Source organism: Lytechinus variegatus, chromosome 4 (genome assembly GCF_018143015.1).
Source record: "Lytechinus variegatus isolate NC3 chromosome 4, Lvar_3.0, whole genome shotgun sequence".
NCBI lineage: Eukaryota > Metazoa > Echinodermata > Echinoidea > Temnopleuroida > Toxopneustidae > Lytechinus > Lytechinus variegatus.
In genome coordinates this window covers 48346730-48352729 of record NC_054743.1, presented here as the reverse complement: position 1 = coordinate 48352729, position 6000 = coordinate 48346730, and positions in this window count along the sequence as shown.

The following is a 6000-nucleotide window of genomic DNA, read 5'->3' as shown; positions in this document are numbered from 1 at the left end:
CTTTTTTCTGTTTCGAAATAAGAAAAACGAATTATATAACAGTACCTTGTTTGTTTCTTCGCTCCGAAACCTATTCTGAGTTTACAAAAAAAAATGATACAGCTCCTTTAAAGTCTACGTCAGTTTCAAGCTCCAACCTTTAGGTGGCGGTCTCAAGCATGTCATATGTATTACGTTGATATGCAGGAGATTTTGTTTCATTAATTTGAAAAACATAACATTTTCAAGTATAATTATATTTCTATGTGATGTTGAAAAATGATTGTACTTGTATATACTTTTGTTATTGGACTGTGGAACTAAAGTAAAATAAGATCAAATATTAACGGCTCAACACATTTAATAGTCAATAACCAATTTCATTTTATGTTTGGTACTATGCTCAAGTAAAAAATGACCTAGCACCAACACCAAAGGTCAACTCTGAACTTGAGGTCACCCATTATTCACCTTGCTTTTTCTATAGTAATTCAGTACTTTTTTCTCGTCTGAACTGTTAATTATATAAAAGACAAATACATATCTGTTTTAGATTCTTATTGGGACCAATGCATTGCATTGGTGATACCAGGTCTTTTATCAAAACGCGAAGTACAAAATGTGATATTATATTTGTACTGTAAAATTTCAGATTTTTACAATTATTTTGTAGTATATCTAACTCGTAGTTTGATTTGTACATTGAAGGAGGGCGAAACAAGTGGAACATCTTAGCTTGCGTGAAAGCAAGAAATTTTAAAAAATGTAAGATCAACAAAAGTTTGAGTTTAATTTGACAAACACAAAGTAATGAACATTTGAATGTCGAGAACACTGTTGACGATGCAAACAAAATTCGCGATGTCACGCATGTACAACTCTTTTAAACATCTGAAATGTACCCGAAAACGTCTTTTTTTTTGCTCATTCTAATAAAAAAGGTAACTAATTTGACTTGATAATGTTGTGCATGCCCTTTCAGAAAAAGAACAGCTGAACTCTCGATAGTCAAGATACAGAGAAAGGCAATGGGAATATTGTCCACGTGTGACATAGATTTGTTTCGAATGGCCGATGGGAGGACTTGCACAATTATCGTATCAGTCATTAAATCTTCCTCATATTTTGATTGGTTCTTTTGAGATATTTGATTTTCTCTTTTATATGTATTCAACTGGTTTGATTCTCCTTTAATACGGAGCGTATGTCCTATAATATAGGCATGTCGCATGGGCCCTAGCTGATTGTGACGGTAAAACGGTCTGCTCTTAAAAGGGAAGTTCACCCTGACGAAATTTTTTTTGTAAAATCTAGCAGAAAAAATATTTTAAAATATTGGCGAAAGCTTGAGGGAAATCCATCAAAGATTGAAAACGTTATAAGAATTTTAGGCTTCTGATTTTTGACGTCATAATATGCGAGCAGCTTTCCATGTATCGTGAATTTATAAATCAATGAAATGTATTTTTTTATCAATAAAAATGAAATTGGCTTTATATTGTGCTTTGATCACGATATCAACACCTGAATTAGTTTAGACACGCTCCTGAATAAAGATATTTTGTAGTCATGAACCATTTTGAATTGAACATTATTAGGCAGCTGCTCGTATATGACATCACAAATCAGAAACTTACAATTCTATTGATAACTCTCTTTGATGGATTTCATGAAAGCTTCACCAATATTTTTAATTATGTTTTTGCAATTTTATCCGAACTTTTTGTCAGGATGAGCTTCCCCTTTTAAGAGCCAAGAGCCTTCCTATCATGTTTTTTACTTATAGATGGGGGCATAACGCCACGCTTTCACTAATCCCCCCACCCCCATTTTCTCTTTTTATCTTCGATCTAAATATATTTAGTAATGAAAAGAAAGTTTTGTATAGCACAGGTTCACGTAGCTGTCAGATGAGTGAAATCATGTTTAATGTGATTCAGAAATTGTAATAATTACATTCATATATGTTTGGGGACCAGGAATTTTCCACTGTATACTTGTTATAATTTGTCTTGCTTGTAATCTTCCATTAAAAACAAACATTTCTTCATAAGTATATATGCATTAAAGATTCATCTTTCAACTGTTACAAATTGTAATAGAATGTGCGATATATCGACAAATGATTAGTTAAAATCTGGCAATTGGTATGAGGGATTACTAAAAGTGACGGAAAAGTAAAAAATGAAAGAATAAAAATGATCATTTAAAAATCTAGCTTCAAAAGGAAGACATGGAGTGAAAGAGAGAGAGAGGGGGGGGGGGGCAGGGAATGAATACAATACGTTCTTAAATAATGTCATTCAAAATTCATTATGTGTATTAATTGTGACCGTAAAAAAATCCAGATTCCGTACCGCCTTCTACTTTTTGTATAATGGCGAGGGTTTTTGTTCCCTGTTAGCATCGGGCTTACTTTTCATATACATTTATCTTGTGTAAAGGTCCTTATGTACATGGATATACAAGCCATTTCCGCTTGGATCAAAACAAATGTGTTATGGGGTGATTAGGGGAAGTCTTGACATCTGTAAGTACCGATTCTATTTATTTCCAATAAGACATGCGTATAGATTGTTAAGTTAATTGCTTTATTATTGGAAATGAAATCAAAATGTTTTTTTTCCGAACAGGAAACGTTACCAATTACACTTAGCTTTTATATCCTTTCGAAAGTGATTCGAACTCCAGCAGCCTTCATCAGACTCAAAGTAAATCATTGCAAGTTAATTATTTGAATGTCGTAGGAGAAAATGACAGGAAGGTGCGGAGTCTGCTCCTTGAAGACCGGCATTCATTTATTTATTTATTCATTTATTAATTAATTTATTTATTATTTTACGTACTTAGAAAGGGTAGACCAATTAGCCCAAACTCTGGTTTTCGCTTGGGCCTTTTAAAATTCAAAGTAAAAGAGAGCAAAACTAAAACTACAAACTTATGCGTATAAGAGACTAATTGAGCATGTTACAGAATCAAATACCAAGTTTGGTAGGTTCAATAATATGATAATAATGTGAAACATACATTCAAAATTAGATGCTAAAAATACCTGATCTTGTATAAAACAAGATGGATAACCTATTTCATTACAGCGGGGTCGAGTCATACAAAAAATGTTCCTAATTTATTTACAGGATTTTAAGAGGTTATTGAATTCCATTACCATCTAAAATATTTCATGTTGCCGATTGGCGGTGACACTGAATGTTTAACATGTTTAAAGGGTTACAATGGCCATTCCGCAACTTTAGCTGTTCAGGTATAGTTTCAGTAATTTATTTGCACAAAATGGAAATCAGAAATGCCTATAAAAATCCCTCCAAAATATAATGTTTACTAAAATGGCTAGTCAACTCAATCGCCAATTTGAAAGAACACTTCTGATTGGTTCCCAGTCAGTCTTCGAGAAAAATCCGCATACAACGATAAACTTGATAGGCCATTTCATTTGGGCATTTAATGGACATGCATCTAACGCAAAATTTAGCTATGATCATAAGTAGATGAGTTCAATACACCTTTCAATATTTAACATGATTCGCTGCTCTCTAGATCTTGCATCTAAAGCGTAATTTTTAGAGTTATCGCAAAACGACCATGACGACGGGAACGAATTCTAAAACGCAGAGGCCCGTATTTTAAAGTCTGGCTTGATATAAACTGAGGTTTAAAGTTGTGGTTTCAGTATTGATAGCCAATTGTTGCATAAATCACTAAGAGTAGAGATATTATATTTCAGCTCATTTGTCTCTCAAATCATTCAGAATTGTCTTAGAAGTATAATTAGACGATTGTCTTCACCATAAATGAATCAGGAAAGAGCACAGTAAACATAAAAAAACCTAATACAATTTTTTGACACTTGGCTTCCCATAATTTCAGCATAGAGTTAGACGATGATTTAAAGGGGTGGTCCGGGCTGAAAATGTTCATAGCCTAATAGAGTAGAATTCACTGAGCAAAAAACTGAAAATTTCATCAAAATCGGATAACAAATAATAAACTTATTGAAGTTTAAAGTTTGGCAATAGTTTGTGAAAACAATCGTCAAGAATATTCTAGGTGGGCTGATGATGTCACATCTACACTTTCCGTTTTCTTATGTTATTACATATAATCATGTTTTTTTTTTCATTATTTCATACTGGTGTGAATAACATGTCTCCCTTATAATAAAATATGCAGCAATACATATCTAATGCACTAAGTCAGTTGTCAATCTATTTTTTCTAGTTCTTAGAGGAAAAAAATGAATAAACCTATTTTCATGTAATAAATACAAAAGAACAAGTGGAGATGTGACATCAGCCCACCTAATGAATATTCATGACGAATGTTTTCACAAAATATTGCTTAACTTTAAAATTCAATATCTTTGCTGTTTCTTGTCCGATTTTGATGAACTTTTCGGGATTTTGCTCAGTGAATTCTACTCTATCTACTAGGGGCTATGAACATTTTTAAACCAAACCAACCCTTTAAGTTTAACCTGACTTCAGAATACGGGCCAGAAAGTCTTGTAAATGTCCGTCAAATTACAATGAACAGCGGAGATGTTTTTAGTCGAAGACTGATGAACCAGGCTCGTTGTAAAATTTTGAGCCGACGAAAAAAAGATGGAAATGCTTCATTTGTCCAGAGTCCGGGACGAAACTGCTATTTTCATTCACCTATTTTCAACAATGTCCACTTTGTCATGAAGGGTTTTTTTATAATAGATTTTCTATGTTGTAGAATCCGTCCATACGGTCTACATTACCAAAGAGACCAGACAAACTGTTTTTCAGGAAGTTTGTACACTACTCCGGTGTTGATTTAGCAATAGCCCCCCCCCCCCCCATGGGGGGGGCACTCGACCAAAAATGTGGTAGGGGAATGCCGCGGGCGAGGCAAAAAACGGAGGCCTTGGAGCGGGCTTACTGTAAAAAGGAGGGTCCTCGGAACGGGCTTTGGAACTACAAATGTTTGTGAAAACGGGGGTCATTGGAACGGATCTCCAGCGTGTGAGTGCGTATATATGCATCCCTAAAGGTGGTGTCACACCTTGGCGTTTTAGACAGCGTATGCCCGACGTATCAAAATTTCTCTAAAACGTCGGCATACGCTGAACTTTGATTTTTTTTCAACTCTGGGCGTATACTTAGCGTATTCATAACGAGTTGGACGTATACATAACGTATTAGTAACTTATATCGAACGTTTCGTTAACTTATAAGTAACGTATTCAAATGAATGTTTAGCGTATTGCTGGCGTACACAACAGTATGCCCTACGATAGCCTAACTTACGCATAGCGCGCAGCAGCGTATTGCTGACGAACACGTGTCGTAGCCTATAAAAAGGCTGCCGCTCGACTATTCAAATCATAACCGCACGATACATCACCTATCAACACCACCGCCATGCCGAAGAAAACTCCTGTGAACCCCACCTTTATATAGGTTTTCCAGGTCAAATGTCCGCAGATTGTAACCAATCGTCCATATAGGTATTTCAAATGTCCGTGTACACAAACGAATGTCCGCATAAGAATATGGATGTCCGATTAGGGATTTCAAATGTCCATGTAGGTTCAAAGTGTCCATATAGCTAAATCAAATATCCAATTAGGGAGTTCAAATGTCCACGAAGGTTTAAAGTGTCCATATAGCTAAATCAAATGTCCGATTAGGGAAACCAAAAGTCACATAGGGAACTAAATGTCCAATTAGAGAGAGTAATATCCAACTTGGGAAAACAAATGTCGTATAGGGATCTCAAATGTCCATAAATTAAAATAATGGCTACTCGAACATCACAACTTAATATTTTTCATCTTTTTCTTTTTTCAATTTCTGTCATTCAGCTCTCCTTTTCCCATTCTGCTCTATTCATTTTTCAGACAGGGGATTTTCGGCTCCGGCCCCTAATTTCACAACTTATATTTGCTGGCCCACTTGATATGTACATTTTTATCTTTTTTATTTTTATTTGGGGAGGGAGAGGGTCTTGCCCTTTTGTTTTCTTCGTCGTATTTAT